The following is an 8,606-nucleotide window of genomic DNA, read 5'->3' on the forward strand; positions in this document are numbered from 1 at the left end:
ATAAAATGAAAGTAATAGCCTATGACCCACAGATAACCACTGTTAACATTTTGGGTTCTTTTTCTAGGTTTAGGGGTGTATGTATGTATGTGTGTTGTTCTGTTTACTGATCTTTTTCCTGCTTCTCACCCAACTTCTCCACCCTGCCCTGTCACTTTCTGGGTCACTGACACTTAAACAATTGTTGGCTGAGCTCTTCCTGTCTTTGTCTTCATCCATAATCCTATGGTAACTCTCACAAATAAAACAAATGAGACATATGAGCACCACCCTATACATTCAAACATATACATTTTCTGACCAATTGTTTCATTGTAATTAATATATCATAATGGATGAGTCTATACAGAGTGATTCAGCAGACTTCTAGCTAGCATAAGTAGCAGCAAACACATTCATACTGGGAAGATCACATTTTTATGCTGGTACAGATACAGGGTTTGAACTAGGATGCAGTAGCAGAAAGGGAGTAACCTATCTCCCTACCTTATTTTAGACAAGTGGGGTTTCTCGGTTTTATGAGGCAAACTATGAGTAGGCTTTGTGTGTTTTTAAGGAAGAAACTTGCTGTCATTCACAATGGGGGCTAAAGGTATCAGACATTCCCTCCCCCTACCCTCAGCTACACTAAGGGCACCTGATTGATTATTCTTGCCTGTGACTCTGGATCTTGAAGTATTGCTAAAACAGAGGTAATTTATAAATTATTCACTGCCATTGCAGCTCAACATTCCAGGAGAAGCAGCTACTAGTTTCCTCTGGCAGTAGTACTGGAAGTTCTTCCAGATTCTTTCTGTGTTGAAACATCACTTTGTTTTATGCTGCTGGATTTGCTAAGTTTCTGACCATACTTTAACCAGGGAATTTCTAGGCTTACTTTTCCCAGTAAGTGTCTGATTATGAATGGGAAACAGAGAGTTTATACAAAATAAAACTATGAAGGAGTATGGATAGAGCTTCAGCCATCCCTTGGGACATCTCCATATACTTCCACTTCTAGAGTTAAAGTTAATGGAAGGCTGCCCCAACACTTTACAAGCAAGGGCTTGTATTTCTCAGGAAAGAATATTTGGGTAAGCTTGCCAGGTAAAGCCTTCTGTTATAGTGAATTGTTGACTGAAGGCAAAGGGTACCTTGAAGAGATGGTGGAGGTGGAAATTAATACATTTTAACTATGGTTTCATAAATTTATACAGAAATAAAGATCACAACCTCTACTCATACTGCCTTCATGTTTTATCATGAATGTATTTGTATACTTTATATTTTTTCTTCCTCTCCATTTCTTCGATTCCATATAATATTAATGTAGTATCATAATAGAACTAGAGCACAATGGACATTGCATAGTGATCCTGGGCCCCAAGGTGAATGCAGTAACTAATGAGACTTTGAATAATTTCCCTTAGGAAGTGGATGTATGCTTTTTTGGTTGTATAAAGAATACTTATATTAGGATTGAGCCACCTTATGGGAGTAGTGAGAAGTGTTAGTAACATAAGAAAAATGTAGATGTTTCTTTTGTTTATTTTTGTGTATCAATCATCTAAATGTTCTTTTTCTGGGGAAATACCTTTGGCCTGTTTTGAGTTATTAACCATGTCTTAACAAAAATTTAGAGGAATCAAAAAATTTTCACTTCAACTCCTGGGATATAGAGCCAGTCGTTTGATGCTCATGTTAGTACTTCTAAAGTGATACCAGGACAAAAGGCAAGAAGTCATTCACAGTGGTGTTGAGTCGAAGAGTGGCAGCAGCAAATTTCCAGTGACAGCAGTGTCAAAGATGGCCATATATGTGGCATTGTCTACTGAGCTTCTGCTACCTACCCTGCTTTGATATCTACCCATTTTCTGAGCTTGGTCCCAGATTTCTTCATTTAGATTCATGAGTTACCAACGATCCTTCCAGTGAGTATCTTTGTTGTTCTTACTAGCAATGGTCTCAGTCGCACACCAGAATAAGAAGAATTCCAATATATTTAGTTTGTCTCAGTAACTCTCACTTTACAAATGTAAGATAATTTTTTTTTTTTTTTTTTTTTTTTTTTTTTTTTTTTTTTTTTGAGACAGAGTCTTACTCTGTTACCCAGGCTGGAGTGCAATGGTATGGCCTTGGTTCACTGCAGCCTCCAACTTCTGCCTCCCGGGTTCAAGCTATTCTTCTCTCTCAGCCTCCCAAGTAGTGGGACTACAGGCACGCACCACCATGCCTGGCTAGTTTCTGGTATTTTTAGTAGAGACGGGGTTTCACTATATTGGCCAGGCTGGTCTCAAACTCCTGACCTCGTGATCCACCCGCGTAGGCCTCCCAAAGTGCTGGGATTACAGGCATGTGCCACACCTGGCTATAAGAGATATTTTTAAAGCTCAAGAAGTAGGCTTTTTGTCTTAATCATCTGTCAAATGGATATAATATTTATCTATCATGAATGTTTCAAACATAAATGAATGTGATATACCCAGAACAGTGCCTGGGCCATAGTAAGTATTAAATAAGTGTTTGCTGTTATTATTCATTATTTTCCATGCTGGGAATTTTCAGCTTTGGGGAAAACTGGAAGGGAATGCTTCAGAGGCTGCTAATCAGAAGGCACAATAAATTGAAGTTTAGGCATGATACTTTGCCTGTACAGCCCTATGGCACTCATCTTCCCCTATCTTTTGTTCCTGTCATTTGCCTATTTGTTTAATTGTCTTACTTACGTTATAAAGTCTTTACAGTCAGAAAATGTGTGTTACCATCTTTCTATTGACAACCTTCTCTAGCATTGTGCTAAACATTGCAATGGTCCATAATAATCTTTCATAGATATCTTCCTTGGCTATGATGTAGTGTGTAACAAAGTTGGAAAATTTTTAGAGCCTTCATTCAAAAAGAAGAAAGAATCTCTTTATATATATTTTTACTTTTATTAGAAATATGTATATTGAAATGATTAAACAACTATTTGCTCTTTTCTGTAGTTTCTTATCTGCACCATTTGTCACCTTTATGGATTCCTTCTCTGCTAAATAGACACTTTCTCAGGCCATTCAAATCTTATCTAAATACATAAACATCCTCTCTTGTGTTTTACATATCAATTCTATGAAATCAGACTTCCATGTCATCTTATGACCCTGTAATGAAAACATCTTCAACAAAATCACTAATAACCTCCTTCTTGCTAAGTCTAATCAACATCTTTTAGCCTGTATTTTGCTGGAATTTTCAGAAGCATTCGCTACTATTAATTTTGCCCTCTTTGACACATCTTTTTCCATCTCAATTTCCATGACACCACATGCTGCTCTTTATATCCTTTCTTACGCTTCTGACTTTTTTTCCTCCTGTTATTTTTTCCTTAAATGTTGGTGCTATCATGTTTGTAAACTAAATGTTTGTGTCTCCCTAAAAGTTATATGTTGAAGCCTAATCCCTCAAGTGATCATATTTAAAGGTGGGGTCTTTAGGAGATGATTAGGTCATAAGGGCAGAGTCCTAATGAATAGGATTATTGCTCATAAAAGAGGCCCGAGAGAGTTCCCTCACCCCTTCTGCCATGTGAAGATACAGCAAGAAGACAGCCATCTATGAACCAGGAAGCAAGCCCTCACCAGACAATGAATCTGCCAGTGCCTTAATATTGGACTCCCAAGCCTCTAGGGATATGAGAAATAAATTTCTGTTATTCATATACCACTAAGTCTATGGTATTTATAGCATCCTGAACAGACTACTGCATCATTCTCCCATATATAGCTTTATTCTCAATTTGTATGTTTCCTGGTTCACAGCATTCAAGGTCATGTTTTTTGACGTTGCCCATAATTACATTGCCCATGTTCTAACAGGTCCTAACAGCATCTCTCCTGAGTTCCAGACATTTCTAATCATCCACCGAACATGTTCACTTGGATAACCCACATGGCACTCAAACTCAACATGCTACAGACTAAAATCATAGATCTTCCCTTCCAGAACCTGTCCTGCAGGTCAACCTTAACATAATTCTCCGCTGTATGTCTTACGTAACCAAATCTTTTGCATCCTCTTATCTCATGGCTCTTAAAACTCTCCTCTGAATCTCCAATGACAATGTTTAGTTCTTGCTATTTCTTTCTTCAAATCTATTCTGCATATCCTGAAAGGAAATCAACTCTTCGGTCATATCCCCACTGCAATAGGATAAAGTTAAAAACAACAACAACAACAACAAAACAAACAAACAAACAAAAAACTTTTCCACGTAGCAGGAAAGAAAAAAAAAAAAAATCTTAATGGCCTTGACAGTTCCTACCTTTCCAGCTTCTCCTGCCATCAGAAGTCTCATGCCCCATGTTCCAGCCATCAGATTATTCAATTCCCTAATTCCTCTACCTCAAGTTCCCTTATGCTTTTGTCTGCTTAGAGAACTTCTGATTGATCTTCTAGAGTCAAGGGACATGCTCTGAAAGTCTTTTATCCAGTGTTTCTGTGCATGCCTTTATTATATTATTGTATTATTATATTACTTATTACTTGTCATTACAACAAATTGATTATATGCTGCTCCACACATTTGACTGTGGGTTCCCTGTATTTTAACTTGTTTATCCCCAGTGCTTAATAAAACAAGAAAGAGGGATATCTTTTAATTTCCAGTGTGTACTATTTAGCCCTTGGAATGACATCAAGAACAAATAATGCCCTTTAAATATTTTAATTGTTTGTACTAAAATTTTCTGTCCTATGTAGAGGTCAAAGATTGATAAATATATCTTATAGATTGACAAAATTGAGATACGAACATTCAGTGCCACTAAAATTTCAAGAGAAAACTCTAATTTGCTTCATTATTTGCATTGACTATCTAAACTATTCTGCTGAGGAATCAACTTTTAGGTTAAAAGCCCTATTTATAGTAATTTCAAAAACCTCCTATTTTCCCTTCTTTCCTACATTTAGAGAAAAAAATACAAAGTTGAAAGCTGACTTTTTTAGAATTTTACTTCTAAAAATGTGGTTCTTCAGATAAAGAAGAAGAGTGATTATGAGAGTTAAATAAAGAATGAAGTACTTTATCATCGCTTTAGAAAGAGAATTTCTAACACGCTACCTGCATGTATAATTGTTAACCATACTTTTCCTGGCCACCCCTTTCGCCTCCTCCTGCCATCCTTCTAGCCAGAATGGATCCATATAAAAATGCCAACCACTCTCCTGATTTACACAATAAAGTACTTTGGAGAAGAAGAAAGTCACCTGGTAATCATACAGATGCTGTTTTTTCATTTTGTTGTTGTTGTTGTTGTTGTTCATTTGATGGGCTAGCTCCAAAAACTCATCAGCATAGGTGAATATGGTGTAGGTAATTTGCCTTAGAGTACACTATGTGGCCTCTGAGATGAGCTGGACCTTGTGAAAATGACTGACCTGTACAGTAGAAATCTTTAGACAGTGACCTGGTTTACCTGATATTGATATGTGGTAAAGGTCTCTATTACAAGGTGATCTTATTATGAAACAAACACATCATAAAATGTATTTTCCATGTGTGTTCATAAGTCTGTGGGTGTGTATATGTGTTTCCATGTATATGTGAATATATAGGTGCCAGTCTCCATATGCAAATGAGAGCTATTGAAAATGACTTAAGCTCACAACATCAGTGACTTGAGCACCCAGGCAAAGGAAACATCTTTTGGGCCCAGTAACCTAAAGAGGGAAATATGCATGGTCCTTGCCCAGGCCACAAGGGGAGAAGGTTTTTTTTTTACTGTTTACTTTTGGAGAACTAGATAAATAACTGGTAAAACACAAAAATAAAGCCAAGTGCCAGATAAATGTAGTAATGTAAAAGATCAGTTAGAGCTAAATCTAGGTTTTTATGGGGCCTGAAGCTTATTCAACTTGAGAGGATTCTCTTTTGGAAAAAATAATACGAAATTATCAAGTTAAGTATAGGGCCTTGGAAGGGGACCATAATATGAGGGGTACTGAAGGTTAAGTCTCATTATCTTCACTATAAATCTGCCTGTATAAACTGAGAATCTACAAGTCTCTTCAAGATGAAGGAAATAATTCATGAGAAAGTGGATTGTCAGAGGTGTAGAACCTTCTTTTATCTTCTCATGAATAGAGGTTGTCACCAACCAGGCAAAAACTAAATGGTTACATTTGTATAATATGCAGTACTTCTCAATTGATACACATAGTTCCTAGAAGTCAAGAAATGTATGAATTGATATATTATAACCCCTACTGTTCATATCAACACTTCCTCTATCATTTCAGGATAATTCCATCATGTTTAACAGCCTGACACTGTCAGACAAGGGTAACAGACTCTACTGTCAGTGACTTAGCCCAGTTTAGTTCATTTCTCACTGATACTCCATGTCCAGAGTAACTAAGGAAGACAACACTGTTTTATAGCGTCAGTGTCTTACAGGTGGCCTATGATGCTGCTACAGCAAAGAAAGAACATGGTAGAAAGGAGGGGACCCAACAGCCCTTAAGTGGTTTGTCAAGTCTGCTCAGAGTGCTTGACCAGAACTTTTCACATGGCTTCACCTAATACAAGAGCTTTTGGAAATGCTGAGGAGCAGATAAATGTTTTAGGGAGCAAGGACAGCCAAGTTCATCTCTAATATAGAGAATATTTATGGAGGCATTATCTTTAACCAGCTGTCACGAGGGAACTTCATTTCATACACACACACACACACACACACACACACACACACACACACGGAACAGGTCCTCAAATAATATCGCTTCATTCAACAGAATTTCCTTATAAAATTGATGAGAAAAAAATTTTGATTCCTGGCTGGGGCCACTGTCTGTGGGGAGTTTGCAGGTTCTGCCCATGTATTTGTGAATTTTCTCCATTTTGGTGTCCTCTCACATCCCAAAGCTGTGCACATTAGGTGAATTGCCTGTCTTTATGGTCTCAGTTTGAGTGAGTGCGGATGTGTGTGTGCGTGCCCTTCAAAGGAATATTAGCTTGTCAAGGGTGGGTTCCCAGGATAGCCTCCAGCTACCCACTAGAATAAATGGGTTGGATAATGACTGAATGAATACAAATTATTATCAAATAAACATTTGTAAAGTATACAATAATCATGCAAATGTATAACAGTAAATGATGCGGTGCAAAAGCACTCAGTGAGCTTGCCATATTTGTCATTGTTTTTGAACTGTGTGGTGATAGGAAGTACTCTTCACAGTTTTCACTTTGCAAACATCTTGATTTAACCCACCACCACAAAGACCACCGTCATTCACTGATTCACCAAAATTGAGTAAATAATGATCTTACTTGTTTTAGTTAGTCTTTCTTATATGTATGTTTTGCTCACTGTTATTTCAGTATTTAATATTAGAAGTCTTTTGTCTTTATTTAGAAGTTTGGTGGTTTTTTTGTGACCAGAAATATGCCATAAGAACTTAACTATTTTTTAACAAATATATATTATTTATTTATTTTTGAAATGGAATCTCACTCTGTCACCCAGGTTGGAGTGCAGTGACGTGATCTCGGCTCACTGCATCCTCGGCCTCCCAGGTTTAAGCAATTCTCTGTCTCAGCCTCCCAAGTAGCTGGGATTACAGGCACCCACTACCACACCTGGCTAATTTTTTTTGTATGCTTTTAGTACAGATGGGGTTTCACCATCTTGGCCAGGCTGATCTTGAACTCCTGACCTCGTGATCCACCCACCTCAGCCTCCCAAAGTGCGGGGTTACAGGTGTGAGCCACCATGCCTGGCCTATTTTTTATTCTTTATTATTATACTTTAAGTTCTGGGGTACATGTGCACAATGTGCTGTTTTGTTACACAGGTATACGTGGGCCATGTTGGTTTGCTGTACCCATCAACTTGTCATCTACATTAGATATTTCTCCTAATGTTGTCCCTCCCCAGCCTCACACCCATGGCAGGCCCCAGTGTGTGATGCTTCCCTCCCTGTGTCCATGTGTTCTCATTGTTCAACTCCCACTTATGAGTGAGAATATGCAGTGTTTGTTTTTCTCTTCTTGTGTTACTTTGCTGAGAACGATGGTTTCCAGTTTCATCCATGTCCCTGCAAAGGACATGAACTCATCCTTTTTATGGCTGCATAGTATTCCATGGTGTACATCTGCCACGTTTTCTTTATCCAGTCTATCATTGATGGGCATATGGGTTGGTTCCAAGACTATGCTATTGTGTACAGTGCTGCAATAAACATATGTGTGCATGTATCTTTATAGTAGCATGACATATAATCCTTTGGGTATATACCCAGTAATGAGATTGCTGGGTCAAATGGTATTTCTGTTTCTAGATCCTTTCATCACACTGTCTTCCACAATGGTTGAACTAATTTATACTCTCACTAACAGTGTAAAAGTGTTGTTATTTCTCCACATCCTCTCCAGCATCTGTTGTTTCCTGACTTTAATGATCGCCATTCTAACTGGCATGAGATGGTATCTCATTGTGGTTTTGATGCATTTCTCTAATGACCAGTGATGATAAGCATTTTTTCATAAGTTTGTTGGCTGCATAAATGTCTTCTTTAGAGAAGTGTGTTTTCATATCCTTTGCCCATTTTTTATGAGGTTGTTTTTTTCTTGTAAATTTGTTCAAGTT

This window comes from Chlorocebus sabaeus, chromosome 20, assembly GCF_047675955.1.
Source record: "Chlorocebus sabaeus isolate Y175 chromosome 20, mChlSab1.0.hap1, whole genome shotgun sequence".
Lineage (NCBI taxonomy): Eukaryota > Metazoa > Chordata > Mammalia > Primates > Cercopithecidae > Chlorocebus > Chlorocebus sabaeus.